This window comes from Vigna radiata, chromosome 7, assembly GCF_000741045.1.
Source record: "Vigna radiata var. radiata cultivar VC1973A chromosome 7, Vradiata_ver6, whole genome shotgun sequence".
In the NCBI taxonomy this organism is placed as follows: Eukaryota; Viridiplantae; Streptophyta; class Magnoliopsida; order Fabales; family Fabaceae; genus Vigna; species Vigna radiata.
The window spans coordinates 25,871,651-25,892,836 of NC_028357.1; the positions used below are offsets into that span (position 1 = coordinate 25,871,651).

The 21,186-nt window shown below is 32.9% G+C and overlaps 1 long non-coding RNA gene across 1 annotated transcript; it reads left to right on the top strand.

Annotated features, from left to right (window-relative positions):
* The first annotated feature begins 2,501 nt into the window (after window positions 1-2,501).
* LOC111242047 lies at window positions 2,502-19,986 on the top strand. Its single transcript, XR_002668544.1, has 3 exons — window positions 2,502-3,360; window positions 13,132-13,201; window positions 13,733-19,986. It is a non-coding gene; the product is annotated as an uncharacterized LOC111242047 (long non-coding RNA).
* Window positions 19,987-21,186: the final 1,200 nt, after the last annotated feature.

Sequence of the window (21,186 nt, forward strand, 5' to 3'; positions counted from 1 at the left end):
TTTTGGAATAAAGAAAATAGTGGGGAGGTGTAGAATATTTTTAAAATAAATTAAATTAATGGGGAAGTACAGGTCCCACTTGGGGAGGTGTAGGGAGCAACACCCATCCTTCAATACCAGAAAAACATATTCAATGTAAAATATTGGTTTAATAGGTTCGGAGGTCCCAATTTTTGAAGTGATCAATTAGGTCCCTAATTTTGTCAATTTGAATCAATAAAAAACTTTCTGTTAAATGCAGTTAACGACGTGAAGTTTTTAAACATGTGGCACGCTGACGCTTCGAGGTGGCATCGTTTCAAGTGCATAGGTGGATTATAAAAGGGTGAAATCCCTAAATTAAAAGGGTGTATTTGAAGGTGAAATCCCTAAATTAAAAGGGATTTCACCCTTTTATAATCCACTTATGCACTTGAAACGGTGCCACCTGGAAGCGTCAGCGTGCCACATGTTCAAAAACTTCACGGCGTTAACTCCATTTAACGGAAAGACTTTTATTGATTCAAATTGACAAAATTAGGGACCTAATTGATCACTTTCAAAATTAGAGAACCCAATTGAAACAAATCCCCAAATATAGGGACCTCCGAACCTATTAAACCTAAAATATTTAGAAATAAATAATGATTATATAAGTTTTAAATGAGAGTATCAAGCAACAATTTAATAAGAGTGAAAGAATTATAAAAAATATTACGTAATTACACATATAAAATTTTATAATAACCAAAAGATCCATTAATTTTGAATATGTTAATTAAATAAAGTTGATAAAGTTAAAAGATATTTTTAAAAAGTTATAAAAAGAAAACAAAAATTAAAGTTTAAAAATTTTCTGAATGCCTTTATATATCCTTTCTTTAAATTAAAATGAAATATTTTTTTATATGTTAACAAAGATTATAATACACTACTTACATCAAATCATAGCAAAAGAAGATTAAACTAATAATAATTTGAGTTTAGACATATGTCTTTCACCTTTTGAATTTTATGATAATGATATTAAATTATTATATTATACTAAATGTACAGTATGATATCCGGGTCGAGCATATATCTTATTAAAGATATAAAATAATCAAAGGATAATCAAGAATATCTTATTAAAGATATTGATAAGCAGAAGATAAAATAATTAAGGGATAATCAAGAATATTTATTTAAAGATATTTAGCAACTAACCAGATTTTCAGAGAGTCAGGGCCACAAGCCAAGTACTTCCAATCACCTTCTAATCAACTTCCAATCACCTTCGAATCGACTTCCAATCACCTTCTAATCATCTTTCAATCACATTCCACTCACACTCTACTTACATTTGAGCAGAACTCAAACATACAATTGTGATACACAATTTCCAAAACCGCTCCTAACTTGAGCGTCGGAGTGCCATTGCAGGTACCTCCCCCTTTCGGTCAAAGATCGAAGTCCACCCAAAGGTCAAGGCTGAAGGAGAGCGAGCGGTCAAGACTCAGGAAGAGCTAGCAATCCAGTCCATCCTAGCACCAGAAAGTGATAAAGCCGCGTCATCCAAGTTAGTGTCTCGGTCCCCAAAAATATCTACTGAAACACTAAATAAAAAGCCCTTACACAATTGCGATGGTAAAAGAAAGTAAAAATGACTAATTGTTTGCCTAATAACAAACTAAATTGCACAAAGGAAAAAAATATAAGGATATGATAAGTTAGAAAATACCTTAGAGATGTGAGAGAATTTCTAAATATCGAATTAGATAAATCGTTGAGAGAAATAAAAATTATTTATGAAAATTCTAAAGTTGAAACAAAATTGAGTATCAAAGAGATTAAAAATATTTCTTTTAAAAAAAAATATACCTACTGAATGAAGGACTTATGCGATTAATCACTTGAAATTGAATAGTCAAATAATTTCATGTGAATAAATAAACAATAAATAAAAATACTACAAAGAGTAGAAATAATCAAATGTAAGACCTAAAAGTAATTTTATTCAATAAAATTAATAATACACCGTTTAAACATCATTACACAAAGAAAAATATGTGATCAGATTGTGATAAGAGAAAACATACTTAGAGATAAATTTTGTAGATATAAAACAAGCATGTTAAAATGGGATTTAAAAAGAAAGGTAAAAATATTCTTATAATGTGATTTGTTAAAAAATCATGGTTTTGTGATGACTTCTTATAACAATCTATTACGATGATTATAATCTTTCATCAATAAAAACATATTTTTGTAAGGAATATATATTTTAAGACTATTTTTTTAAACACTATTTTAAAATTACACACGTTTCAAAATATGGTGAGATGATTTTAAATTAAAAAAGAAAATTGTTTTTCTCTTCTAAATATGTATTTGTTTCAGCTTTTTTTTAATTTGATATCGTTCAACCATATTTTGACACATATACAATATCAAAAGATGATGTAAAAAAATGGTGTTAAAATATTTTTTTTGTAATTCACTCAATCAACTGTCATAATAAATCGGTTATGTTATAACCGTTTCTTTTGGCATGTCTGCCTCTCTGAAAGCCTCTCTTCTCTTCTCCACAGCTCCAGCGTTGCAACTTCAGTGCCAACAACCATATTGCATGCCCCTTGCAAACTTTATCTCTCTCTCATTTGTATATGTGGTTAATGCATTACTAGTTTGTGGGTTTATCCATATCTGCATAAACATGCTTTTCTAATCCATTATCTGTGTATGGCTTTGCCTCTATCATATCATATGACTTTTTAATCCATTTTCTGTCTATAAGTTTGCCTCTATCATATGCATTATTTCTCATTAATGCATTATCTTTCTGCGAGTTTTAAATATTATAATACATATCAACACCTTTTTCCTATGATATACAATAAAAACGCCGATTACCGAAGGGCGTTTACCGACGGTCTTTAAGCCTTCGGTAACGAATTATTAAGTTCGAAATTGGGATATTCCTCGAATTCTCCAAAATCAATTTCAGTACTCCTTCTCCTCCCTTCCCTGTTCTCACGACGGAAACCTTGTGTGGGCGCGAGGATGGTGCTCCCTAGGCGGTTTGAAGAGCGTGGTGGTCCGGACGGTGGCAGCGGTTTGTTGGTGGGTGGGTGTCTTCCCTTCCCTCTTCAAAGATTCGTGCATATTGGCTTCTGTCAGCGCGAGGTTGGTCGCCCTAAGCCGGTTTCAAGAGGTTGTTGTTGGGAACGGTGACGGTGGCTCCTTGGTGGCTGGTTTGCGGGTTGGGTGGCTAGGGTTCTTCTTCTTCCTTCTGTGTGTTGCGGCAGGGGTGGTGGTTCGTGGAGCTTGGCGTTAGGAGGTCTTTGCCGTGAAGTTAGGTTGGTTGCTGCGCATTGCTCCGTTGACAAATTTTTTGGTCAGGTTTGGTTTGGTATTTTGACACATTTTTTTTTTTGAAGTACTGATAATAACATTAATGATTTATAAAATGTCCATGAAATGGTAGGTGTTAATGATGCTCAAATGTTAGGAATGATTTATAAGATGTATGGTGTTTGTGACAATTGTGGCATTAATGATGCTGAAATGTTCTGAATGTTGACTTTGCTGTAATGGTGGATAATATACATTTGAAGATGATAATGTATTATTATGTTGCTTTAAGTGAATGAATCAGTGTGTAAGGTATGTGTAACGTATATGGGATGTTGGATTTTGTGATCCAAATCTGATCACACTTGGTCGTACTCCTAATATGATACAAAGTGTAATTGTTGTAAAACCAATTGCTCATAGTTTCCTTGGTGATTTGGTCTCGGTTATAAACTAATTATGGTTTGTAAGAATTATGGGTGACTGATGTTTAATTATATATAACATATAGGAATGTGTTTAAAATGGAATTAAACTCTGTTGAATGAAGGTAATGTTATTCAGTCCACTTGAGTAACAAACTCGTATATGTGAGTGGAAATTGATTAAGGTTGTCTTAGTAACAATTTTTTTGTCTGAGTTTAGACTCAGTTTTGAGTTCAGAATTATACTTGATGTGTGATAATGTTAGGCTGCTATACCGCAATGAGTACGGGATGATTGAAGGTGTACTTTATGGTTTGTATGTGCTTATAAAGTGATCAACCATGATGTTCACTGGGCATATGAAAAGGATTGAATAGAAATGTTAGAAATGTTAACTATATGAACCTAGAAAGCAAGGTCAACCTTAGTGAAAACAGCACAACCACTAAGTAATCCTAGAATCAGCAATTAAAAAGTATCCTAAAAAGTTTAGAATGGTAAAACCTAGCTAATTAAGAACTCATACTACAAAAATTACCTAAAACTCAAAATATGACAACATAGAACCTAAAACCAGTACCTAGAATACACTAAAAGTGCTAAGAATGCAAAGTGTATTAAAGTACTAACCAAAACAGTAAGCTAACTATCTAGACAAGTTTTAAAATATAAAAGAAAGATAAAAATGAGGTGACAATTCAAAAATTCCATGACAATCAAAATTTGACCATTGAGCACCTAAAATTACACTAGAATAGGGTAAATGTGCTAAGCATGAAGATTTTCAATGTGTAATGGACTAGAAATGACAAAGAATTGAGTGAAGAAGTGATTACTAAGACAACTTCTAAAAATCACTACTCAAACCTCAAAGAAGGTCTACTAGAATTGAAAAGTGCACTAAACTAGAACAAGAAAGTAGAAAGAAAGTATCCTAACAAGTTTACAATGGTAAAACCTAGGTCACTAAGAACTCACATTACAAAAACTACCTAAAACTCAAAATATGACAACCTAGAATCTAAAAGTAGTACCTAGAATACATTATAAGTGCGAAGAATGCAAAGTATTAAAGTACTAACCAAAACAATAAACTAACTATCTAGACAAGTTTTAAAACAAAAAAGAAAGATAAAAATGAGGTGAAAATTCCAAAATACCAAGAAAATCAAAATTGACCATGAGCACCTAAAATTACACTAGAATAGGCGATAAATTAGAAATTCACCTAAATTAGCCTAAGAATGTGTAATCTTCTTATCCTAACAAGTTTAAACTAGTAAAATGAAGCTAAGAAACATGTCAAATTGGATCAAGTACCTAAAACTCAAAATTGGACTACTTAAAACCTAAAAAAGTGTATTAAATAGGTGAGAAATTGGGAATTCACCTAAAGTAACTGAAGAATGTGTATTCTACACATCCAACAAGTTTAAAGTTGGTAAATGAAGGTAAGAAACATGTCAAATTAGATCAAGTAGCTAAATCTCAAAGTTTGGCTACTTGAAACCAAAAAAAGTGTACTAAATAGGTGAGAAATTGGGAATTCACCTAAAGTAATCTAAGAATGATTATTCCACACATCCTACCAACTTTAAAGTAGTGAAATGAAGTTAATAAACAAGTTAAATTGGACCAAGTACCTAAACCTCAAAATTGGATTAGTTAAACCCTGTAAAAGTGTACTAAATAGGTGAGAAATTGGGAATTCACCTAATGTAGACTAACAATAGCTAATGTTAATATTCTAACAAGTCTAAAGAAGTTAAATGAACCTAGAAACTACTAAATTGTAAGAACTACCTAAAACTCAAAGTTTGAGTATTTAGAACCTAAAAAAGTCTACTAAAAGGGTGAGAAACTGACAATTCACCTAAAGTACACTAACAATAACTAATGTTAATATCGTAACAAGTCTAAAGTAGTGAAATGACACTACGAATACTCAAAAGCAAACAAATTCGTAAAAGTAAAGGATGTAGTAGTTAGAACCTAAAAAAGTGTACTAAAAAGGTGAGAAATTGACAGTTCGCCTAAAGTAGACTAATTTTAATTAATGTTAATATCCTAATAAGTCTAAAGTAGTCAAATAAAGGTAAGAAACTACTCAAAAGCAAACAGCTACCTAAAAGTCAAAGTTTGAGTAGTTTGAACCAAAATAGTTCACTTAAAGGGTGACAAATTGCCAATTCACCTAAAGTAGAGTAGTTTTACGTAATGTTAATATCCTAACAAGTCTAAAGTAATGAAATGAACCTAGGAAACTTGTCCAAAGCAAAGAATTAGCTAAAACTCAAAGTTTGAGTATTTAGAACCTAAAAAAGAGTACTTAAAAGGTGAGAAATTGCCAATTGACATAAAGTAGACTAATTTTAACTAATGGTAACATCCTAACAACGCTAAAGTAGTGAAATGAACCTAGGAAACTTGTCAAAAATGAAAGAATTACCTCAAACTCAAAGTTTGAGTATTTAGAACCTAAAAAGTGTACTTAGAGGGTGAGAAATTGCAACTAGACCTAATGTACAGTATTTTTAAGTAATGTTAACATCCTAAGCGGTCTAAACTAGTGGAGTGAAGCTAGGAAACTTGTCAAAAGCAAAGAATTACCTCAAACTCAAAGTTTGAGTATGTAGAACCTAAAAAAGTTTACTAAAAGAGTGAGAAAGTGGCAATTCACCTAAAGTAGACTAACAATAACTAATGTTAATATCCTAATAAGTCTAAAGTAGTCAAATGAAGGAAAGAAACTAGTCAAAAGCAAACAACTACCTAAAACTCAAAGTTTGAGTAGTTTAAACCTAAAAAGTTAACTTAAAGGGTAACAAATTGCCAATTCACCTAAAGTAGAGTAATATTAAGTAATGTTAACATCCTAAAAAGTCTAAAGTAGTGAAATGAAGCTAGGAAAGTAGTGAAAAACATAGAATTACCTAGAACTCAAGGTTTGAGTTGTTAGAACCCAAAAAAGTGTACGTAAAGGGTGAGAATTTGTCAATTCACCTAAAGTAGACTAATTTTAAGCAATGTTAACATCCTAACAAGTTTAAAGTAGTGAAATGAACCTAGGAATCTTGTCAAATTCAAAGAATTACCTCAAACTCAAAGTTTGATTATTTAGAACCTAAAAAGTGAACTTAAAGGGTGAGAAATAGCAAAGAGACCTAATGTACACTACTTTTAAGTAATGTTAACATCGTAACAAGTCTAAAGTAGTGGAATGAAGCTAGGAAACTTGTCAAAAGCAAAGAATTAGCTAAAACTCAAACTTTGAGTATTTATAACCTAAAAAAGTGTACTTAAAAGGTAAGAAATTGCCAATTGACCTAAAGTAGACTAATTTTAATTAACGGTAACATCCTAACAAGTCTAAAGTGGTGAAATGAACTTAAGAAACTTGTCAAAATAAAAGAATTACCTCAAACTCAAAGTTCGAGTTTTTAGAACATAAAAAGTGTACTTAAAGGGTGAGAAATTGCAACTAGACCTAATGTACAGTATCTTTAAGTAATGTTAACATCCTAAGAAGTTTAAACTAGTGGAAGGAAGCTAGGAAACTTGTCAAAAGCAAAGAATTACCTCAAACTCAAAGTTTGAGTAGGTAGAACCTAATAAAGTCTACTTAAAGGGTGAGAAAGTAGCAATTCACCTAAAGTAGACAAATAATAACTAATGTAAATATCCTAATAATTCTAAAGAAGTCTAATGAAGGTAAGAAACTACACAAAAGCAAACAACTACCTAAAACTCAAAGTTTGAGGAATTTGAACCGGAAAAGTTAACTTAAAGGGTAACAAATTGCCAATTCACGTAAAGTAGTGTAATTTTAAGTAATGCTAACATCCTAACATGTGTAAAGTAGTGAAATGAAGCAAGGAAAGTAGTGAAAAGTATAGAATTACCTAGAACTCATAGTTTGAGTTTTTAGAACCCAAAGAAGTGTACTTAAAAGGGTGAGAATTTGCCAATTGACCTAAAGTAGACTAATTTTAAGTAATGTTAACATGCTAACAAGTCTAAAGTAGTGAAATGAACCTAGGAATCTTGTCAAAATCAAAGAATTACCCCAAACTCAAAGTTTGAGTATTTAGAACCTAAAAGGTGCACTTAAAGGATGAGAAATTGGAAAGAGACCTAATGCACACTACTTTTAAGTAATGTTAACATCCTAACATTTCTAAAGTAGTGAAATGAGCCTAGGAAACTTGTCAATAGATAAGAATTGGCTAAAACTCAAAGTTTGAGTATTTAGAACCTAAAAAAATGTACTTTAAAGGTGAGAAGTTGCCAATGGACCTAAAGTAGACTAATTTTAATTAATGGTAACATCCTAACAAGTCTAAAGTAGTGAACTGAACCTACGGAACTTGTCAAAACTCAAAGAATTACCTCAAACTTAAAGTTTGAGTATTTAGAACCTAAAAAGTGTACTTAAAGAGCGAGAAATTGCAACTAGACCTAATGTATAGTATTTTTAAGTAATGTTAAAATTCTAAGAAGTCTAAACTAGTGGAATGAAGCTAAGAAACTTGTCAAAAGCGAAGAATTACCTCAAACTCAAAGTTTGAGTATGTAGAACATAAAAAAGTCTACTAAAAGGGTGAGAAAGTGACAATTCACCTAAACTAAACTAACAATAACTAATGTTAATATCCTAATAAGTCTAAAGTAGTCAAATGAAGGTAAGAAACTACTCAAAAGCAAACAACTACCTAAATCTCAAAGTTTGAGTAGTTTGAACAAATAAAGTTAACGTAAAGGGTGACAAATTGCCAATTCACCTAAGGTACAGTAATTTTAAGTAATGTTAACATACTAACTAGTTTAAAGTAGTAAAATGAACTTAGGAATCTTGTCAAAATCAAAGAATTACCCCAAACTATAAGTTTGAGTATTTAGAACCTAAAAAATGAACTTAAAGGATGAGAAATAGGAAAGAGACCTAATGTACACTACTTTTAAGTAATGTTAACATCCTAACGTTTCTAAAGTAGTGAAATGAAACTAGGAAACTAGTCAAAAGCAAAGAATTAGCTAAAACTCAAAGTTTGAGTATTTAGAACCTAAAAAAGTGTATTTAAAAGGTGAGAAATTGCCAATTGACCTAAAGTAGACTAATTTTCACTAATCGTAACATCCTAACAGGTCTAAAGTAGTGAAGTGAACCTAGGAAACTTGTCAAAAACCAAAGAATTACCTCATAGTCAAAGTTTGAGTATTTAGAACCTAAAAAGTGTACTTAAAGGGTGAGAAATTGCAACTAGACCTAATGTACAGTACTTTTAAGTAATGTTAACATCTTAAGAAGTCTAAACTAGTGGAATGAAGCTGGGAAACTTGTTAAGAGCAAAGAATTACCTCAAACTCAAACTTTGAGTATGTAGAACCTAAAAAAGTCTACTAAAAGGGTGAGAAAGTGGAAATTCACCTTAAGTAGACCAATAATAACTAATGTTAATATCCTAGTAAGTCTAAAGTTGTCAAATGAAGGTAAGAAACTACTCAAATGCAAACAACTACCTAACACTCAAAGTGTGAGTAGTTTGAACCAAAAAAGTTAACTTAAAGGGTGACAAATTGCCAATTAACCTAAAGTAGAGTAAGTTTAGGTAATGTGATCATCCTAACAAGTCTAAACTAGTGCAATGAACTTAAGAAACTTATGCAAATCAAAGAATTACCCCAAACTCAAAGTTTGAATATTTAGAACCTAAAAAGTGCACTTAAAGGATGAGAAATAGCAAAGAGACCTAATGTACACTACTTTTAAGTAATGTTAACATCGTAAGATGCCTAGACTAGTGAAATGAAACTAGGAAACTTGTCAAAAGAAAAGAATTAGCAAAAATTCAAAGTTTGGTTATTTAAATTAATGGTAACATCATAACAAGTCTAAAGTAGTGAACTGAACCTACGGAACTTGTCAAAATTCAAAGAATTAACTCAACCTTAAAGTTTGAGTATTTAGAACCTAAAAAGTGTACTTAAAGGGCGAGAAATTGCAACAAGACCTAATGTACAATATTTTTAAGTAATGTTAACATCCTAAGACGTCTAAACTAGTGGAATGAAGCTAAGAAACTTGTCATATGCGAAGAATTACCTCAAACACAAAGTTTGAGTATGTAGAACCTAAAAAAGTCTACTAAAAGGGTGAGAAAGTGGCAATTCACCTAAAGTAGACTAACAATAACTAATTTTAGTATCCTAATAATCTAAAGTAATCAAATGAAGGTAAGAAACTATTCAAAAGCGAACAACTACCTAAAACTCAAAGTTTGAGTAATTTGAACCAAAAAAGTTAACTTAAAGGGTGACAAATTGCCAATTAACCTAAAGTAGAGTAATTTTAAGTAATGTGATTATCCTAACAAGTCTAAACTAGTGAAATGAACTTAAGAAACTTGTCCAAATCAAAGAATTACCCCAAACTCAAAGTTTGAGTATTTAAAACCTAAAAAGTGAACTTAAAGGATGAGAAATAGGAAAGAGACCTAATGTACACTACTTTTAAGTACTGTTAACATCCTAACATTTCTAAAGTAGTGAAATGAACCTAGGAAACTTGACAAAAGCAAAGAATTAGCTAAAACTCAAAGTTTGAGTATTTAAAACCTGAAAAAGTGTACTTGAAAGGTGAGAAATTACAACTAGACCTAATGTACAGTATTTTTAAGTAATGTTAATATCGTAAGAAGTCTAAACTTGTGGAATGAAGCTAGGAAACTTGTTAAGAGCAAAGAATTACCTCAAACTCAATGTTTGAGTATGTAGAAGCTAAAAAAGTCTATTAAAAGGGTGAGAAAGTGACAATTCACCTGAAATAGACCAATAATAACTAATGTTAATATCCTAATAAGTCTAAAGTAGTCAAATGAAGGTAAGAAACTACTCAAAAGCAAACAACTACCTAACACTCGGTGTGAGTAGTTTGAACCAAAAAAGTTAACTTAAAGGGTGACAATTTGCCAATTAACCTAAAGTAGAGTAATTTTAAGTAATGTGATCATCGTAACAAGTCTAAACTAGTGAAATGAACTTAAGAAACTTGTCCAAACCAAAGAATTACCCCAAACTCAAAGTTTGAATATTTAGAACCTAAAAAGTGCACTTAAAGGATGAGAAATAGCAAAGAGACCTAATGTACACTACTNGAATTACCCCAAACTCAAAGTTTGAATATTTAGAACCTAAAAAGTGCACTTAAAGGATGAGAAATAGCAAAGAGACCTAATGTACACTACTTTTATGTAATGTTAACATCGTAAGATGCCTAAAGTAGTGAAATATACCTAGGAAACTTGTCAAAAGCAAAGAGTTAGCTAAAACTCAAAGTTTGAGTATTTAGAACCTAACAAAGTGTACTTAAAAGGTGAGAAATTGCCTATTGACCTAAAGTAGACTAATTTTAACTAATGGTAACATCCTAACAAGTCTAAAATAGTGAAATGAACGTAGGAAACTTGTCAAGATTAAAGAATGACCTCAAACTCAAAGTTTGAGTATTTAGAATCTAAAAAGTGTACTTAAAGGGTGAGAAATTTTAACTAGACCTAATGTACAATATTTTTAATTAATGTTAACATCCTAAGAAGTCTAAAATAGTGGAATGAAGCTAGGAAACTTGTCAAAAGCAAAGAATTACCTCAAACTCAAAGTTTGAGTATGTAAAACCCAAAATAGTCAACTAAAAGGGTGAGAAAGTGGCAATTCACCTAAAGTAGACTAACATTAACTAATTTTAGTATCCTAATAATCTAAAGTAATCAAATGGAGGTAAGAAACTATTCAAAAGCGAACAACTACCTAAAACTCAAAGTTTGAGTAGTTTGAACCAAAAAAGTTAACTTAAAGGATGACAAATTGCCAATTCAGCTAAAATAGAGTAATTTTGAGTAATGTATTAATGTTAACATTCTAACAAGTCTAAAGTAGTGAAATGATCCTAGGAAACTTTTCAAAATTTAAGAATTACCCCAAACTCAAAATTTGAGTATTTAGAACCTAAAAAGTACACGTAAAGGGTGAGAAATAGCAAATAGACCTAATATATAGTACTTTTAAGTAATGTTAACATGCTAACATGTCTAATATAGTGAAATGAACCTAGGAAACTTGTCAAAAGGGAAGAATTAACTAAAACTCAAAGTTTGGCTATTGAACACCTATAAATAGACTAGAGTTGGTGAGAAATTATAAATTCACTTAAATTAGCCTAAGAATGTTTAATCTTCATATCCTAACAAGTTTAAACTAGTAAAATGATTGTAAGAAACATGTCAAATATGATCATTTACCTAAAATTTAAAATTGGACTGCTTAAAACCTAAAAGAGTGTCCTAAATTGGTAACAAATTGGCAATTCACCTAAAGTAACCTAAGAGTGTGTATTGTGCACATCCTAACAAGTCTAAACTAGTGTAATGAAGCTAGGAAATTTGTCAAAAGCAAATAATCATCTCAAACTCAAAGTTTGAGTATTTAGAACCTAAAAAGTGTACTTAAATGGTGAGGAATTGTAACTAGACCTAATGTACACTAATTTTAATTAATGTGAACATCCTAACATGTCTAAACTAGTGGAATGAAGCTAGGAAACTTGTCAATAGGAAAGAATTTCCTCAAACTCAAAGTTTGAGTATTTAGAACCCAGAACATGTACTTAAAGGGTGAAAAATTGCAAATAGACCTAATGTAGACTAATTTTAACTAATGTGAACATCCTAACATGTCTAAAGTAGTGAAATGAAGCAAGGAAACTATTCAAAAGCAAAGAATTCCATAAACCTCAAATTTGGTGGTGTGGTTGATCAAAATTTCTCATAATTGAGTCATTACAGGTCATTTTTCTTTCTGCTATGATTTTGTGATGTTTGGAAGTTTAAACAAGTGCAAATTGATGTACTAAAGTTATTAGAACCATTAATATGAAGTTAGAATGACCTGTATGCTATTTAGTATGTCAAACCATCGCATCTGAGCCATTTTTGGAACTTGCAAAGTGAATCTGAGTTGCAGTTCTGTTTTGTGGCTAATCATAGTTTAAACAAGTGTATTTTGATGAATTAAAACTTTTAAAATGATTAGCAAAGTGTCAGAATTGACTTAGGCACAAAATCACTTCCAAAACCACCAATTTTAAGTCAATTTTGGGAAGTAAAATGGTGATTTTAAGTAGCAGTTTGGTTTTGAGTTAAATTTGAGTTTTAACATGTTTGAATTCATCAAATAAAGTTCCTGAAGTGGTTAGTTTTGATCTAGAGCTGTTGTTGTGTGATTTTGAATCTCAAACCACCAATTTTTATGTCTTTGTTTGAGTTCAATTTTTCCATTTTTTAATCTGTTTGGCATTTAGACCATGACTGAACATCTTGCAATTTTATTTCCTTGCAGAAATTTGTTATCAAACGTGCAACCCACTTCTGCTGATTGTGATTGTGTAGCTGGTTCTTCACTAAATTTGGTTTGTCACTGGATACTTTAATAGCTATTTGATTGCCTAAATCATGTTAATATGTATTATATATCCATGCTTTTGTTGTGCGGGTGTGACTTATTTATCACATTAAATGTTTATTGTATGTTCATGTATATGTTGTATGTTGTTGTATATATTGTATGTTTATTTATTAGGCTACAACTTGATTAAGTTAAGTAGTCATTTAAAATCCTATGGTACTACACATATTTTCAATGGAATGAGAAGGGTAAAAGTACTATAAACACTTAGAACCTACAAAATATGTGGAAGTACTCTATAAAAGAGAACTTCAGTAATAATACGTTGCCTCTCCCAAATTTAATACATAGCTCCTTAGGTTGTCTAAGACATTTCAATACTGAGGACTTCTCTTTGCATGCCCTTATTGTATGTCTATGACAATAGTGTTCAAATTGCCTTCCATGTTCGACTTAAGTAGTAATAGGTTTATTACTTATGTCACATGGAATGTTGTTGTTTTGGCTAAGTTTTTCTTTGTTTGGCTTGTTACAGAACATGGCCCATTTTCTCAACCACTGTGGGTGGATGTATGACCGTTGTTATAGCGGAAGGAGAGGTTTGAAGGAAGCTTTTGTCATCAGAGTTGAAGAGTTTGTGGAGACGACTTGACGATATCAATATTATGCTCATGATGGAGGGATTCGATGCCCGTGCATCAAGTGCGAATGTACAAGGATTTTGAAAGATGAAGTTGTCAAAGTTCACCTATACCAAAAAAGATTCATGCCTAATTACACAGTTTGGACATTTCATGGTAAAGAAATTCCTTCCACCTCCACTGTAGTTGAAAAACGGCTTGCATCAGGTTCGAATACTATTTTACATACATTTGAGATAGATCAATTTGCCTACAGGCAAAAGATGGTTGACAATGCTCTTCGTCGACATGCTGAATAAGAAGCAAATGATAATGATGATGAATAGTCTCAATATGAAACACTCAGAGGTTTTACAATTTACTGACAGAGGCAAATCTACCTGTATTTGAAGGTTCATCTGAGTCAAAATTGTCAGTGTGCATTAGACTCATGGCTAGAAAATCTAATTGGAACGTTCCCAATCAAGCATTGGACTTTTTTACAAAATTGATGTTAGATTTGACACCACCAAACAATTTTATGCCGAAGAATTATTATCAAGCCAAAAGATGTGTTTCAAAGTTGGGATTGGAAGCCAAGAAGATTGATTGTTGTGTTAATGGATGTATGTTATTCTATAACAATGACAATGGCAAAAAATGATGCATTGTTGGTTGAATGTAAGTTTTGTCGTTCACCTCGATATCATACGATGCATCTAGGACGGAGGCAATAAAACCAATTCCCTTAAAGTCTATGTTCTACTTGCCTCTAATTCCAAGATTACAAAGAATGTTTACTTCATTCCAAATATCACAACACATGACATGGCATGATGGTAACAAAACTGAAGAAGTTTTGCGTCATCCTTGTGATGGTGAAGCTTGGAAGCACTTCAATCGTAAACATCCATCCTTTGCTAGTGAACCGCGTAACGTGAGACTTGGTCTATGCTTTGATGGGTTTACGTCGTACATTCATGCTTCTGCATCACCATATTCATGCTGGCCGGTGATAATTACCCATACAATCTACCACCTAAGATGTGTTTGACAAAGCCTTACATGTTTTTAACGTGTATCATACTAGGTCCATCTAATCCCAAATCAACGATTGATGTATTTTTGGAGCCTTTGATTGATGATTTGAAGAAGCTATGAAATAGTGTTTGGACGTATGATGTTTCAAAGAAGAAAAATTTCCTTATGAGAGTAACTTTGATGTGGACTATTAACGACTTTCCAGTGTATGACATGTTACCTAGTTGGAGCACGCATGGTCGATTAGCTTGTCCACATTGCATGTAGCATATAAAGTCATTTCAATTGAGTTATTGTTAGAAAAGTAGTTAGTTTGACTGCCATCGACGGTTCTCGTCCATTGATTACCCCATAAGAAACAAAAGGGAATTTTGCAAAGGGCAAGTTGAAATGTATATGCCCCCGTCGAAATTGACTAGATTACACATTTGGAGAAGAGTGAAAGACTTGCCAAAAGTCACTGAATGTGTTCAGAATGGGATAGAAGGGTTTGGGGAGTGACATAATTAGACTAAAAGAAACATATTTTGGGATCTTCCCTATTGGAAAGACAACTTGCTAACACATAACCTCGATGTCATGCACATAGAAAAAAATTTCTTTGACAACGTCTTCAACACATTTATGAATGTTATTGGGAAGACAAAAGATAATGACAAAGCAAGAAAAGATTTACCTTTGTATTGTGGGTGAAAAGACTTAGAGTTGAAGGCGCAAGCTAACGGGCGATTCTTCAAACAAAAAACAAATTACACCATGTCAAAAGATGAGGCAAGGGTAGTTTGTGGATGGATCAAAAGCTTAGAATGCCAGATGGATATTCTTCTAACTTGTCCAGATGTGTTAATGTTCAGAACGATACTATTCAAGGGTTGAAGAGTCATGATTGTCATGTATTCATGGAGACTTTCATCTCTCTTGCGTTCAGTTGTTTGCCAATGCACGTGTTAAATCCACTGATAGAAATCAGTAACTTCTTTAAAGATTTGTGCTGCACGACACTAAAGAAAAATTCCCTAAGAAAAATGGAAGAAAATATTCCAATTATTCTCTGCAAATTAGAAAGAATATTCTTTCTTGCATTCTTTGATTAAATGGAGCATCTTTCAATTCATCTTGCATATGAAGCTCGGCTTGGGGGATCGTGCAATACAGGTGATGTATCTTTTTGAAAGGTTTATGGGAGAATCCAAACTTTCATTTAAAAATAAAGCTAGAGTAGAAGGATCAATTTGTGCAGCTTACTTGCACAAAGTGACAACATACTTTTGTTCACATTATTTCAAAAACTTCATGTTGTCCCTCACTAATGTCAGAAATGAAATGCAATGGCAAGCTGAACCATGTCAAGGTGCATTATCAGTTTTTTGACAATTAGACCATTGTGCAGGGAAGAAATTCAATCATTGGTTAACTGATGCTGAATTTAACTCTACTCATGTCCACGTCTTAATCAATTGCAGTGAAGTTAAGTCGTACCTTGAGTATGTCATCATCCAACTCTTACCTTTGTAATGGTTAAGTTGTTATGCATTAATTCATTTCATCGTACCAATTCATTTCTTGTGGCTGAGCAAGTTGCAGAAGGAAATGCTTATGCTCGAATACACTTAGAGTTTCCTCAATGGTTCAAAAATCAGGTCCGTACTTTTTCCTATGTTTTGAGAAAGGTTAATTTGACTCTTGCTGTAAAATTTTTTTGGTATCTTTGTAGGTTTTTAACCAGGCATTAACTTCCACAGTTCAAGAGTTAAGACATCTCTCCAATTGGCCAATGAGATGTGTGAAAGAATGACACACTTACTTCACCAATGGTTAAAAATTCCATACACATGATTGGTTTAAAGGAAAGAAAACAACAAATTGTGGTGTGTACAGAGAATGGTTACAGATGATCAAGATGTGATGAACCTTCTCCTGTCATTACTACATTGAAATGATTACGAAACAGAACTTAAAACAATAGAAAGGCAACATCTTCCTCAACCTCATTTGAGTTAATGCGACCTCTAGGCTTGGTTTGTATTGCAACAACCTAACCACGTTTGTTAATATTATGGAATGATGGATATGACACATAATAATTTGTCTGACATTAGTTGGTAGAATGAAAGGATCAAATGGTCGATATCTTAATCTCATTTGCAGTTCGACAATGTTAAACCTAGGATTCACTCTCGTACCAACTCTAGAAAGATCAAACCATTCATAATAAAAAAATACTACTATGTTTGGAGAAGTATTGCTGTTGTACTCTAGCTCATATATTTTATGAATGATGTCATAGAAATCATCATAACCACCTTCTGTAAGGCCCTTGATGTACACACCACAATTTGTTGTTTTCTTTCCTTTAGACTAATCATGTGTATGAAATTTGTAACCATTGGTGAAGCGAGTGTGCCATTCTTTCACATATCTCATTGGTCAATTGGAGAAATGTCTTAACTCTTGAACCGTAGGAGTCAATGCCTAGTTAAAAACCTACAAAGATACCAAAAAATTTTATAGCAAGAGTTAAATTAACCTTGCTCAAAACATAGGAAAAAATATGGACCTAATTTCTGATCCATTGAGGAAACACTGAGTGTATTCGAGCAAAGCATTTCCTTTTGTGGCTTGCTCAACCACAAGAAATGAGCTGGTATGAATGAAATGAATTAGTGTATAACAATTTAACCATTGCAAAAAATAAGAGTTGGATGATGACATACTAAGGTACGACTTAACTTCACTGCAATTGATTAACAAATGGATATGAGGAGAGTTGAATTCATCATCAGTTAACCAATGAGTGAATTCCTTCCTTACACGATGGTCTGATTATCGAAAAACTGATAGTGCACCTTGACATGGTTCAGCTTGCCATTGTATTTCATTTCTGACATTAGTGGGGGACAACATGAAGTTTTTGAAATAATGTGAACAAATCGATCCTTCTACTCTAGCTTTATTTTTAACTAAAAGTTTGGATTCTCCAAAAACCTTTCAAAGGGATACGTTCACCTATATTGCACCGATCCCCAAAGCCAAGCTTTATATGCAAGATGAATTGGAAGATGCTCCATTTAATCAAAGAATGCAGGAGAAAATATTCTTTCTAATTTGTAGAGAATAATTGGAATATTTTCTTCCATCTTTCTTAGGGAATTTTTCTTTAGTGTCGTGCAACACAAATCTTTAAAGAAGTTACTGATTTCTATCAATGAATTTAACAAATGCATTGGCAAACAACTGAACACAAGAGGGATGAAAGTCTCCATGAATACATGACAATCATTACTCTTCAACCCTTGAATAATATTATTATGAACACTGGCACATCTGAACAAGTTAGAAAAATATTCATCTGGCATTCTAAGCTCTTTGATCCATCCACAAACTATTCTTGCCTCGTCTTTTGACATGGTGTAAGTTGCTTTTTGTTTGGACAATCGCCCGTTAGCTTGCGCCTTCAACTCTAAGTCTTTTCGCCCACAATACAAAAGTAAATCTTTTCTTGCTTTGCCATTATCTTTTGTCTTCCCAATAACATTAATAAATGTGTTGAAGACACAATCAAAGAAATTTTTTTCTATGTGCATGACATCAAGATTATGTCTTAGCAAGTTGTCTTTCCAATAGGGAAAATCCCAAAATATATTTCTTTTAGTCCAATTATGTCACTCCCCAAACCCTTTTATCCTATTCTGACCACATTCAGTGACTTTTGGCAAGTCTTTCACTCTTTTCGAAACGTGTGATCTAGTCAACTTCAACGGGGACATATCCGTTTCAACTTGCCTTTTGAGAAATGTCTTTTTTTTTTTTTTTTTTCTGGGGTGATCAATGGGCAAGAGCTGTCGATGGTAGTCAAACCAACTACTTTTCCGACCATAACTCAATTGGAATGACTTTGTATGCTCCATGCAATGTGGACAAGCTAATCGACCATGCATGCTCCAACCAGATAACATGTCATACGCTGGAAAGTCGTTAATGGTCCACATCAAAGCTGCCCTCATAAGGAAATTTTGCTTCCTTGAAACATCATACGTCCAAACACCATTCTATAGCTTCTTCAAATCATCAATTAAAGACTCCAAATATACATCAATCGCTGATTTGGGATTAGTTGGACCTAGTATTAGACACGTTAAAAACATGTAAGACTTTGTCATACACATCTTAGGTGGTAGATTGTGTGGGTGTAACTATCACCGGCCAGCATGAATATGGTGATGCAGAAGCATGAATGTACGACGTAAACCCATCAGAGCATAGATCAAGTCTCACGTTACGCGGTTCACTAGCAAAGGATGGATGTTTACGATTGAAGTGCTTCCAAGCTTCACCATCAGAAGGATGACGCGAAACTTCTTTAGTTTTGTTACCATCATGCCATGTCATGTGTTGTGATGTTTGTAATGAAGTAAACATTCTTTGTAATCTTGGAATCAAAAGCAAGTAGAACATGGACTTTAAGGGAATTGGTTTTTTTGCCTCCGTCCTAGATGCATCGTATGATATCGAGGTGAGTCACAAAGCTTGCATTTAACCAACAATGCATCATTTTTGCCACTGTCATTGTCATAGAATAACATACATCTATTAACACAACAATCAGTCTTTTTGGCATCCAATCCCAGCTTTGAAACACAACTTTTTGCTTGATAATAATTCTTTGGCATATAATTGTTTGGTGGTGTCAAATCTAACATTAGTTTTGTAAAGAAGTCCAATGCTTGATTGAGAATGTTCAAATTAGGTTTACCAGCCATGAGTCTAATGCACACTGACAATTTTGACTCAGATGAACCTTCAAATACAGGTAGACTTGCCTCTGTCAGTAAATTGAAAAACTTCTGAGTGGTTTCATTTGGAGACTCTTCATCATGACTATCGTTTGCTTCTTGTTCAGCATGTAGACGAAGATCATTGTCGTCCATCTCTTGCATATAGGCAAATTGATCTATCTCAGATGTATGTACAATAATATTCAAACCTGATGCAAGTTACTTTTCAGCTGTAGTGAAGGTAGAGGGAATTTCTTCACCATGAAACGCATTTTGGTATAAGTGAACTTTGACGACTTCATCTTTCTAAATACTCAAACTTTGAGTTTGGGGTAATTCTTTGATTTTTACAAGTTTCATTCCACTAGTTTAGATTTCATAACATTACTTGAATCGGACGCTCCAACTGGGATATGGATGAAGATCGGGCAGCAGAAGACAGATGTGACTAACAACAACGAAAGTGGATGATATATCGAGGTTGGTGATGGATGGAGATCTCTTAGGAAGGAGATACTAACTCAAGGCGGCTTCCATTCTTGGAAGGAGCCAGGTGATGAGATGAAGAAATTAGATAGGAGTGACTTTGGCAAGAGTTTACCGTGTTGGAAAAATACATTAGCAGAAGAAATTTCTCATAAATTCCAAAGTGTCTTACAATGAATGCAACCATGGATTTATAGACTCATCCATGAAGCTGCAGCATGGCAATGATGACCGTGAGATGCGGATCTAATGCCACGTGTGTCAAGCAAAAAAAATGGTGTATGTGTTCTTGAAAGAAAGAAGCACGGTATACATATGCTGACAATGTGCATTTCATCATGCAACCCCTTTATTACTAAGCTCACCCTCCTTTCTTTGTGGAAATGACTCTTTTGTCCTTCTTCTTTGGTTGCTTTGATGGATTTTATTTATTGGACTTGGGTCCCGCGTATCATTTCTTAAAAATACTGTACATTAGGTCTAGTTGCAATTTCTCACCCTTTAAGTACATTTTTTAGGTTCTAAATACTTAAACTCTGAGTTTGAGGTAATTCTTTGATTTTGACAAGTTTCCTAGGTTCATTTCACTACTTTAGACTTGTTAGGATGTTACCATTGGTTAAAATTAGTCTACTTTAGGTGAATTGGCAATTTGTAATCCTTTAATTTAACTTTTTTGGTTCAAACTACTCAGACTTTGACTTTCAGGTAGTTGTTTGCTTTTGAGTAGTTTCTTACTTTTATTTGACTACTTTAGACTTATTAGGATATTAACATTAGTTATTGCTAGTATACTTTAGTGAATTCGCAGTTTCTCACCTTTTAAGTAGACTTTTTTAGGTTCTAAATACTCAAACTTTGAGTTTTAGCTAATTCTTTGCTCTTGACAAGTTTTTTAGGTTCATTTCACTACTTTAGACACTTTAGAATGTTAACATTACATAAAAGTAGTGTACATTAGGTCTCTTTGCTATTTCTCACCCTTTTAAGTGCACTTTTTAGGTTCTAAATACTCAAAATTTGAGTTTGGGGTAATTCTTTGATTTTGACAAATTTCTTAAGTTCAT